Genomic DNA, 12,299 nt, shown 5'->3' with positions numbered 1-12,299 from the left:
TGGCTAACCCAGTGAAACCCCGTCTCTACTAAAAAATACAAAAAAAAAAAAAAAACTAGCCGGGCGAGGTGGCGGGCACCTGTAGTCCCAGCTACTCGGGAGACTGAGGCAGGAGAATGGCATAAACCCGGGAGGCGGAGCTTGCAGTGAGCTGAGATCCGGCCACTGCACTCCAGCCTGGGCAACAGAGCGAGACTCCGTCTCAAAAAAGAAAAGCCAACCCAAATCAACTTAAGCAAAAAGGAATTTTTTTGTGTCCAAGGTAACTGTAAAGTGTGTGGAGATTTCAGGCGCAGCCACGGCCCCTGCCCATATCAACAAGAAACAGAGAGACAAAGCTGAGCCTCCCAGTGCTCATCACTGTGGGAAATGGAGGCCCAAAGGCAGCCTTTCTTCTGGGATTGGGGGTAGTTACAGGGTGCTGGGCTAAAACAGTCAGGTGCGTTTCCCTAGGCAGATGTGTGTCTCCGGGTGGGGACACAGAGGTGCTCACAGCCAGTGCTGGAGTGGCCCCTCCCAGGGCTCTGGGGAGGTAATAGCATCATCCAAGGGGAATGATGCTAAGCGGGGATTCCAGGCACCCAGGGAGGCTGTTTTAAAGCAAAGAACATTCACCTTGCTTGCCGGCGAGCTCAGACTGTGGAGAAAGGTGATCCTGCAGCTCAGAGTGGTAGAGCCATAAAAACCCTTAAAGAAACGGCTCCAGAGGCCATCAGAGCCTGGGCTGGGCCCTGGCTACCTGACCCCCAACCTTGCCCTCAAACCATGTCCCACCCTGTGCTCGGGGACCAATGCTGTGGACAGACGGACTAGTCCTAGCCCCAGGCCTCCTTCCTTGCTCTGAGAGCTTGAGCTTAGCCGTCTCTGTTACCTGGCTCTGGCTTGGTCCCTAACCGGGCCTCTTCCTGGGATCAGGCTTGACAGGTCCTGAGGCCCCACCCTGTTCCTGAGCTACTGACTCCATCTGCCCCACTACCCTCTCCACCAAGCTTCTCCCTCCCTTGCCCAGCATCTGTAGTACTTTGTCACAACCATGACAGTATCAGTAATAATAATAATAAATAATAATTATGGCTAACGTTTAGTGAGTACCGACTATGTGCCAACCCGATGCTAAATGTTTCTCATGGATTATCTCATTTAATCTTTTGAACAGCCTTCAGACGTAGAGAGTCTGGGTTAATTTGCTGAAAATCCATTTAGCAAATATCAATTCATCAAATGACCGATTTAACCAAAAATCAGTTTGTCCAATGATCCATTAGACACCCAGTGACAGGCAGATACATCAGCCCCGGTCTGGGCCTAGAAACCAGGCAACCATTTCACCAGAGAGGCAGAAACAGAAGCAGGCAGCGGCTATGAAGGACCTATGTCTGCAAAGACCAGGACTTCAGTGGCTGCTGTTGAAAGAGAAGCCCACCTATTTAATGAGTTTCTTTTCTGTGGATGGGCTTCCTGAGGTATAGAAACTGAGGCTCAGAGAAGTTGGGTAACTTGTTCAAGATGACCCAGCCGATGAGTAGGTGCTGAGATTAAGAGCCACTCTTATGGCCCGGAAATGCAGGCTCTGCTTCCACTCAGATATCCACGTTGAGGGGTCTCCTGCAAGTTGCTTCCCCTCTCCAGGCCTCATCTTCCCCATGTGTGAAGAATGGGGTTGGACTGGATTATTTTTGACACCCTCCTGGGCTGACATGCTGTATTAGGCCATTTTCACGCTGCTGATAAAGACATACCCAAGACTGGGTGATTTATAGAGAAAAAGAGGTTTAATGGACTCACAGTTCCACGTGGCTAGGGAGGCCTCAGGATCATGGCAGAAGGTGAAAGGCACATCTTACATGGCAGCAGTCAAGAGAGAAATTTTGCAGGGAACTCCTCTTTATAAAACCATCAGATCTTGTGAGACTTACTATCACAAGAACAGCACGGGACGGACCCACCTCCGTGATTCAATGACCTCCCACCTGGTCCCTCCCACAACACGTGGGAATTATGGGAGCTACAGTGCAAAATGAGATTTGGGTGGGGACACAGCCAAACCATATCACATGCTGTGAAACCAAAGACAGTTAAGAACCTGCCCCAAGCCACACAGCAGGTCAGCAGGAGAGCAGCTCCTGCCCTCAGTCTCCTGCCCCCTGCTTAGGGCCTAAGCCTTCTCCTGCTGCCTCAGTCACACCCACACCCTCCCAGGACACCTCTTGAGCATGAATCTAATGGAAAGGCTATTTTTGTCACTTTGCAAGGCCAAAAACATTGCCTACGTCAAGAGATCCCCACCCTGCCCTCTCACCCACCCCTCCTCAAACCTCCAGGTCCAACCCAAGGCCACACTGCCCCAGCAGGACCCCTGAGTACCTCAGGCCAGGCTCATTCATCTTTTTTTCCATTAAATATCTTCTGTCTGAGCTTAGTCCTTAGAGCTCATGAGGGGATTAACTGGGATAATGCAGCTCCAGAACCGCCTGGAAGCAGAGTGACAGGACCAGCTAACACTTCACTGGGCACTTACTGCACACAGCCCTGTGCTGAGCACTTCACATGGTGTTTTGACTTATTGGAGCCTCACAACAAACCCATTTCACATTTTACAGAGATGGAAACTGAGATGAACTCACTGTGGCCCTTGTAACAAAGCAGGACACGTTATATGGTGGACGCTCCATAAATGTTCCTCCCCAGCCCTTCTCCACACCACCTTTATTCTGTAGACCAGTGGTTTTCAAAGTGGGGTTCCAGGAGGGAAGTGGGAAGCCAAGGCTGGAGGATTGCTTGAAGTCAGAAGTTCAAGACCAGCCTGGGCAACATAGCAAGACTCCATCTTAAAAAAACATTTTTTTTTTTAATTAGCTGGAAATTATGATACATGTCTGATCCCAGCTACTCAGGAGGCTGATGTGGAAGGATTGCTTGAGCCCAGAAGGTCAAGGCTACAGTGAGCTATGATTATGCCACTATACTGTAGACTGGGTGACAGAGTGAGATTCTGTCTCTAAAACAATAAACCTTCTAAAAAAAGAAATGCAAATTGTCAGTCTCACCCAAGATGCTGTGGCCTTTGACGGCCTGAACTCTAAAAGCAGACTGACTGGCTCTGATACTTCACACTGCCATGGTTTCCAGCCAGTCACTTAATCTCTCTGCCCCTCATTTCTCCATCTGTCAAAAAGAAATGATAATGAGAAAACAGGCTCAGACAGGTTCTATAACTTCTGCAGGGTGGCACATTCAGCATTTGATGGAATCAGAAAATGAACCCAGGGAGGCCTGGCACCGAGGCCTGCACCCTTGACCATTCCCTGTTACCACCTCCCCGTATGGGCTCCCTCAACCTTGTAGCAGCCCCTGTTCTTCTGTGTCTGCCCAGCCTGTCCACACAGCGGAACGTGTTGGCAGAGGCAGCACATACCTGTGCAGGTATGTGGAACCATTAGCGTGCTCAGGGACACAGTTATTCCTCCTCCTACAAAGTTGGGCTTTGGGGGAGCAATTGAGCGTGCGCTCCTGCCACTCCCTAGATTCTAGGTGTCTGAGCAGAAACCCTGTTTGTTTGGCTCTTTAACCACACTGCTGCTAGGGACTGGCACTTTCTAGGGGCTCAGGACCCAGGAGAAAATGTATTGCTGAACTGAGAGCAGACATTCTCCCCACTTCTGCATAGAACCATGTCCCACTCAGGAAGCTTGAGGATGGGCAGCTCAAAGGTCATGAGGACCCAGCCTCTTAGGCATTTTCATCCCCACTGAGGCCCTTGAAGTCCTTCTTGTGGCTTCCCAAGTGCAGGTCAGGGGCAGCAGGAGGGAGAACAGAGCTGCCTCCCTACTCTGATCGTAGCTGACCCGTTGGCTGTTGAGCCCACTTGAGACACCCAGTGGCTCTCAGGCAGCTTGCAAGAGACCAGATTCCCTCTAAGGTGGGAGGGCCTCAGAGCTGGCGAAATCCAGGTCTCCCTGTTACCTCCTGAATTTCTACCCTAGGGCCTGAGAAGCCTGGAGACATTCAGAGGCCATGGACACCCAGCCAGAAGTGCCCTTCCTCCAGTGTCCCCCCACGCCAGCCCCCTGCTGTCCCCATGCCATTGCCTGCCCCATCAGGCTGCCAGACACAGAGTCAGTCTACAGCTCAGAAAACCTGGCCCACTGTGATTATCAAGGACTTGCTTCTGCTCTATTGGCAGCCGCATCCTACCCGCAGTGGCCTGCCTACAATGGGCACAGCAGCAGCTGGGTGAGAGCTGTTTGTACTCGGAAACCGCCGCTCTCCGCCTTTCCAGATTTGTACCCAGGACACGGAACGCTCAGCAGCACATTTTATTTTCTTTGAACAAATCAACTTTCCACCACAACATGGAGAGCAGAATGTGTCCAGATATCAGTGGTCTAGAAACGAAAATCCAATTCTGCAAGTTTTATTGGTCTCGCCCACAGTCACCTGCTTCCTCCCCCATCTCAGGGACCCACCAGAGGCCTGGTTGTGTGTTTTCAAAGCCCTGTGACTCCTCCCCCAGCTGAAGAACTGTTTTCTTTCTTTTCTTGTTTTCTCCCCCACCTCCCGCCTCTCTCTCTCATCCTCCCTTGCTGATTATAATCTCTGAGAATGGGAAAACACAATTTCAGAATGGTGCTGTCTGTTATTAATTAGGATTTAGTTCCTTTATCACACAGCTCTGAGACGGAGGTTTCAAAAGAGACAAGGAAGGTGCTGGTGGTAATTAACATTTCCCTGCTCACTGGAAAACAAAAATTATTCCCGGATATGCGAGTGTGGAGTTCTTTTGAAGAAGCTTCGGCATGGGAGACTCAGGGAGGCCAGCCAGGGATTAGCAGATACACCGGCAGGAACAGCAAGAATCCACAGGAAAGGAGGGGACGTTAACCTGAGAGGTGAGAGGGTGAGCCTTGAGGCAGGATTGAGGGGACCCTGGACAGGGGCAGGAGCCAGCCTGGACCCCTCTACCAGGAAAACAGGATGCTCTGGGCCTCCAGAGAGGGAGGGGAGGTGGCACATAGTTCGGATGTGCTGGATTTGCAAGACTTTTCCTGGGTTTTTCCCAACTCACTTGTCCTCTAACTGCCATTAGTTAAGATGACCCTGTCTGACCCAAACAGAAGTGAAGGGCCGTCCTATGCAGCATCTGAGAAAGCAGCAAGAAACAAGACCAGAGGGGTAGAAGAGCTGGACGCAGGAGGGCACCAGATGCTGAGCCTCATAGCTGTGTATTCTCTTGGAGGCGTATGGGGTGCCTTTGTCTGTGTGTCTGTGTGTGTGTCTGTGCATCTGTGTGTGTATGTGTATATGTCTGTGTGTGTGTATGTCTGTGTGTGTATGTGTGTGTCTGTGTGTGTGTGTCTGTGTGTGTGTGTGTGTGTGTGTGTGCTGAGTTCCTTGCAGTTGAAGCCACGATTGGATTTTCCCTGCCTCTGGGGACCCAAGGGGCATCATTCTTTCTCCCAGGGCCCCCCTGAGCCTCTTTCCCAGTGGGCATTCCTGCCTGTCTGCCCCTGCCCCTGACCGGCCCCTCCTCCAGAAAGGAGCAGACTGGACACCTCTTGCTCATGTGCACAGGTGAACCGAAGTGGGTTGAGGTGAGCCAATCTGCTCCATCTGTTCCTGGTACCTGACCCTTCCCTAGAGGGAGACAGACCCCTCTGGCCAAGGATCAAGCTGTCCTTGGCTGGGTTAAGCCTCTGTGTGGGTGTCCAGATCACCTTACATGTTCAGCTCCTGGAGGAGCCAGGACAGAGCTGTGGGTGGGTCACGTGGGGGCAAATGTAGGCTCAGCACTAGCAGCCTGATCTGCCCAAGAATGGGATAGGTGGTCCTGTCAAGTGGTGATCTCACCGTCCCTACCAGAGTTCAAATCATTACTCAGGACGGTGAAGAGAGGGCTTCCTGCATTTCCAGGGGAGTTGGACCAAGGTCACGTCCTGTGCTGAGATGGTGATTCCACCATGTCTATTTCAACTCCACGTGTTCCTGGATCATTCTGTATTTCTCAGGGCCAAGCCTGCTGTGAATGTGGTTCTGAGTCTTTCCTAGCGATTCTTAATCCCAAGATTCTTTGGGTCTGTGATTCTATGAATGCATCTGTGATCCTGTAATTCTGGGATTTTGTAAAAGGGATAAGACTCTCCAGTTCTATGATTCAAATACTCCATTAAGGTATCTTTGAGTCTATGAAAGAAGCTCTAATTCCAAGATTCTGTGCGTCACAGATGCCATGGAAGGGACCGTGAGATCTGCAAATCCTCCACCCAAGACCCTCCCCTCTCACATTTCAGCATCTGCAAAAGGAAGGCGTTGGGCTGATCATCACCAAGCTCCTCTTAGCATTAGAATGCGGGGTCCTGGTTGCTGATTCTATGGTCCCCATCCCGTGTCATCACCTGGCTCACCCTAGTGTCTCCCTTCAAGGATCCAGGGTCTTAGGGGGAACCAATGGTTCCAGGAGCCCCCACTCCTTCTCCACGTTCCCCTGAGCCTGGTTAACCTGCAAGCAGAGTTAGATCCTTCCCAGGAAGGCCTTGGTACTTGACATCATCTGTAAACTACTTTTAGGATTCCTCTACCTATAATTTCCAGGGGACACCACTGCCCCCCAGCCTGGAGAAAGAGGAACGGGAAATCTGGCTTCTCTCCTCCCGCGACCCGCCACCCCCCAGGCCCAGGGCTGGCCAGTGTGGGTGCATCCCTGCTGTGGCCTGCTGGGGGCTCCTCCACAGTGTTGTCTGTTATAATAACAGAAATTAATCAGTCCCTAGGGTCCCCTGCACCCGCTTCCCACAGCTGAGTGGGCTAAATGGTCCCAGGTGACAAAGCCCGTGGGGCCAGCACCTCAGCAGATGTACTCCCAGCTGAACAGATTTTTACCCAGGGATATTAATTACTGGGGAGATGACAAGTGCAGTGTGGAGCCATTGGGATTTCTGGTTCGTCTTGCTTGGATAAAAAGCAACAGAAGAACTGGAAGCCAGGAGCCCCCTGTCGTTTCGTGTCTATTTATTCTTCTGATGAACTCACCCTGCCCTGCCGTGGAGGTCTTCTTCCCTATTTCCCCATTTAATTGACTGTATTCTCAGTGGGCTCTGAGCAGCGGTTGTCCTGCCAGGGTCAGTTCAGTTTTCTCTGGAAAGGGATTTAATTCCCGGGGAAGGAAAGAAATGGGAGAATAATCAGGGAGGGGCTGGAATTCTGGAAAAGGCCAGATCCACACTGGGTCCCTCAGGATATCCCAGGGCAGCCCCTCTCCGCCCACCCTAACTTCAGCAGCTCCAGAGCAGGAAGGTTGAGGTCCTAGGGCCACTTGCCACAGAGAGGAAACCAGAGCCCAGAGCCCAGTAGACTTGGCCATGGGGTAGGCACAAGCCACTCCCATCTTCACTCCTCAGGGGCCTCCCCTGTAATAGCCCCCGAGCTAGCCAGGCCTGAGCCCCTGTGAGCTGGCAGGAAAGGCTCTGACCATTACCCTGGGGGAAGGTCAAGGAGAAGCTCCCACAGGCTGTGCAGAGCCAGGCTCTCGGCTCAGATACTTTCAAACTTTTTCAGTCTGAGGCTCAGGCACCTGGCAGGCCCTGGCACTACTGGACCAAAGGCCTGCTGCTCCTCCCCTCTGCCTGTTTAATGTGTGTCTTGACTGCTGGATGAGGGCTGTTTGAGGGCAGGGACCTTGTCTGCCTTCTTCGCTGCTGAAATGCTAGGGGTCTGGCATCAGTCCTGGTATACTGTGTATTTGTAAGGAAGAAAGAGGGAAGGAGGGAAGGGAGTTGGAAATTATCTCATCTATTAGCCACTTGCATCCTTGCCCTCACGGACCTGACATTCCAGTGGGGCAGACAGACAATAAACTATAAACATAATGTATAAATAAATTAAACACAATGCTGGAGGTGGGACAGTGGACGTGTGGTGGGGGCAGGGCTCAGAATTAAATACAATGGCCCAGGGAAGCCTCATTGAGGAAACAAAGTTTGAACATTGACTTGTCTTCTTTGCTCTTATTTCATCATCACAACATCTCCATTTACAGATGAGGAAACAGAGGCTCAGAGAGGTTGACCATGAACCCAAGGTCACACAGCACGAAGTGGAGGCAGGACTTCCTGCCCACCCCACCCTGGAGAGAAGGGTTCCCCCAACTCTGCCACATTCCAAACCCCCACGGGCGTTACCCGCAGTGGGTCTTTGCACCAGCACTGTGACCAGGAAGTTATAATCCCCACTTGACCAGTGAGGAAGTGGAGTTTCAGAGCCAGGACTGGAACCAGAGTTGGAAGGAATGAAAAGCCTCCTTCATCCTGACCTGCCACTTGAAAGGAAGCTACCATGAGCCCAAGATGGGATCTTGGCAGGCTGGTGGGAGCCCTGGAACCTTCTCAGAGAGCTGGGCTCACTGCCAGATCCAGGCATCGAGTGACACCTTCAGGAAACCAGGTGGGACTGAGTCAGCAATAGCATGACTCACCATAAGAGGATTGAGGAAGGGACCGCCTGAGGCCTGAGCCACAAACAGACCTTCCAGGCCACAGCTGGGCCCAGAGACAGCCGAATCACAGCCACCAGGGACTCACTTGGCCAGATGAGAAAAGGCAGCTGGGGGTCCCAGGAGCCCACCCCTAGACTATAGGCACACCCTCCTCCACCGCCCAGCAGCCCCCTATAACACACTCAGCCCCACTCACCCACCCAGCCCAGCAGGCCTGCCAGGAATGGAGGCAAGTCCTGGGCTGCGCTTCCCAGCCTGGAGGAGAGGAACGGGGGTGATTGGCAGGTGAACTCCTCCACAGCCCTGGGTGCAGAGGTCTCCGTGTGGTAGGAGAGGGGGGTCTCTCAGGGTCAAGCCAAGGGCATGCACCAATCCTGCAGCCCTGGGGCCTGGCCAGACAGACTTCTCTCCAAGTTGCCTCCCCGGCTGCCTCTGGCCAGACTTGAAAGGAGGGAAGCCCCTCACCCACCCTGGGCCAAGGCGGGACAGGCGTTCGGCTCAAGGCCCAGAGAGCAGCCCACAGCCTCAGTATTGGGAGATGCATTGTGGGGCCAGGGGCTCAGGGGACAGATGAGAACGTGCATCCTCGTCACACTCTGGCCTGTTTTCCACTTCCCTGCCCTGAGCTGAGGTGGCTGCTATAGTAACCGCACAGATGCGGTGACACAGGCAGCTCCCAGCAAGGCTGAGGGGACATCTCAGACCCCAGAGCCTGCAGGGTCCCAGGGTGTATTAGTCAGGGTTCTCTAGTCAGGGACAGAACTTTTATATATATATATATATATATATATATATATATATATATATATATATATATGTTCTCTAGAGGGACAGAACTTCTTCAGCAGTGAAGAAGGCAGACAAGGTCCCTGCCCTCATATATATATATATATATATATAGAGAGAGAGAGAGAGAGAGAGAGACAGAGAGAGAGAGAGAAAGAGAGGGAGAGAGAGTATTAACATGATCACAAGGTCCCACAATAGGCAGTCTGCAAGCTTGGGGAGCAAGAAGAGCCAGTCCGAGTCTCAAAACAGAAGAACTTGGAGTCCGATGTTCAAGGGCAAGAAGCATCCAGCACGGGAGAAAGTTGTAGGCTGGGAGGCTAGGCCAGCCTTGCCTTTTCGCGTTTTTCTTCCTGCTGTATATTCACTGGCAACTGATTAGATGGTGCCCACCAGATTAAGGGTGGGTCTGACTTCCCCAGCCCACTGACCCAAATGTTAATCTCCTTTGGCAACACTCTCACAGACATACCCAGAATCAATATTTTGCATCCTTCAATCCAATCAAGTTAACACTCAATATTAACCATGATAAATCCATCCCTTGTCAACTTGACCCTATACACATCTCCTGAGATCATACATAATCTTCAGATAAAGACAATAAGGTCACAGTTACGCCTAAAATAATACAACTATCCTTTGTACAACTGGAAACCCACCAATCCCCAACCCAAATACTACTACATAAAGTTAACATTACTTAAATGCTGATATGAAGTCAATAAATTTTATGTCACATGATAAAGCAAAAGGAAATAAAATGAAGATATTTTCAGAATACAAGCGTATACATGCACAAACATGTTTTTAACCAAGGAAGGAGGAAATACTCATGACAGTCACAGTCCTCATTTCTGCAGCTGGTCACGTGGTCATAGCTGGTATTGATGACTACCTTCTTCTACTACTATGCTGTGTGGAATACCATGATGGTGGATAAGGTATTCTGTGAGTCCATGGATGGTAGTCTTGGCAGAAACATTGTGTGCAGGAGAGGCAAACCCATATCTGGACTAAGTGTCTATTCCAATGAGGACAAATCTCTGCTCTTTCCATGATAGAAGAGGTCCAATATAATCAACCTGCCACAAGGTAGCTGGCTAGTCACCCCCAGTAATGGTGCCATATCAAGGTCTCAGCGTTGGTCTCTGCTGCTGGCAAATTGGACACTAAGTGGTGGTCGTAGCCAGGTCAGCCTTGGTGAGTGGAAGTCCATGTTGCTGAGCCCATTCATAACCTCTATCCCTGCCACCATGGCCACTTTGTTCATGGGCCCATTGAGTGATGACAGGGGTGACGGGGGAAAGAGGCTGAGTGGTGTCCACAGAACAAGTCATCCTATCCAGTTGATTATTAAAATCCTCCCTTGCTGAGGTCACCCATTGGTGAGCACTCACATGGGATACAAATATCTTCACAGTTTTTGACCACTCAGAGAGGTCCATCCACATACCTCTTCCCCAATCTCTTTGTCACCAATTTTCCAACCATACTCCTTCCAAGTCACTGACCATCCAGCCAAACCATTGGCTACAGCCCATGAATCAGTATATAATTGCACATCTGGCCATTTATCCTTCCTTGCAAAGTTCACAACCTGGTGCACTTGCCAAAGTTCTGCCCACTGGGAAGATTTCTCTTCACCACTGTACTTTGGGGATGTCCTAGAAAGGGGCTGTAGTGCTGCAGCCATCCACTTTCAGGTGGTGCCTAAGTATTGTGCAGCCCATCTCTGAACCAGGCCCTAGTCTTCTCTTCCTCTGTCAACTGATCATAGGGAACTCCCCATGAGGCCATTGGTGCAGGCTGGGGGAGAGAAGGCAGGGTGGCAGAAGTCGAGATCATGGGCATTTGAGCGATTTCCTCATGAACTTACTTGTGCCTTCAGGATCTGCTCGAGCCCGATCACGTATATACCACTTCCATTTGATGATGGAATACAGCTCTGTATGACCTACATTATTGCTTGAGGGGTCAGAAAGCACCCAGTTCATGAGGCAGTTCAGGTCGCATGGTGACTTGATAACCCATAGTCAAACATTCAGTTTCCACCAAAGCCCAAGAACAGGCCAAGAGCTGTCTCTCAAGAGGAGAGTAGTTATCTGCAGAAGATGGCAGGGTCTTGCTCCAAAATCCTAGAAGCCTCTGCTGTGATTCACCTATGGGGGCCTGCCAAAGGCTCCAAACAGCATCCCTATCTGCCACTGACACCTCAAGCACCATTGGATCTGCTGGGTCATATGGCCTAAGTGGCAGAGCAGCTGGCACAGCAGCCTGGACCTGTTGCAGAGCCTTCTCCTGTTCTGGACCCCACTCAAAATTGGCAGCCTTTCGGGTCACTAGATAAATGGGCTGGAGTAACACATTCAAATGAGGAATGCATTGCTGCCATAATCCAAATAGGCCCAGTAGGCATTGTGCCTCTTTCTTGGTTGTAGGAGAGGCCAAATGCAGCAACTTATCCTTCATCTTAGAAGGAATGTTTCAACAGGCCTCACACCACTGGACCTCTACAAATTGTATTGAGGTAGAAGGTTCCTGAATTTTAGTTGAATTTATTTCCCATCCTCTGGCACGCAAATGTCTCACTAGTAAGTACAGTGTGTTGGCTAGTTCTTGCTCACTGGATCAAATCAGCATGTCATCAATGTGATGGACCAGTGTGATATCTTCCGGAAGCGAAAAGTAATCAAAGGTCTCTCCAAAGAAGATTATGACACAAAGCTGGAGAGTTGATATACCCCTGAAGTAGGACAGTAAAGGCATATTGCTGGGCTTACCAGCTGAAGGCAAATTGCTTCTGGTGGGCCTTCTGGACAGGAATGGAGAAAAAGGCATTTACCAAGCCAATGGTTGCATAACAAGGACCAGGAGTTGTGTTAATTTGCTCAAGCAATGAATCCACATCTAGTACAGCAGCTGCAATTGGAGTCACCACTTGGTTAAGCTTATAATAATCCACTGTTATTCTCCAGGATCCATCTGTCTTCTGCATAGGCCAAATGGGAGAGCTGAACGGGGA

This window comes from Papio anubis, chromosome 1 (genome assembly GCF_008728515.1).
Source record: "Papio anubis isolate 15944 chromosome 1, Panubis1.0, whole genome shotgun sequence".
NCBI lineage: Eukaryota > Metazoa > Chordata > Mammalia > Primates > Cercopithecidae > Papio > Papio anubis.
This window is presented reverse-complemented; position numbering follows the sequence as displayed.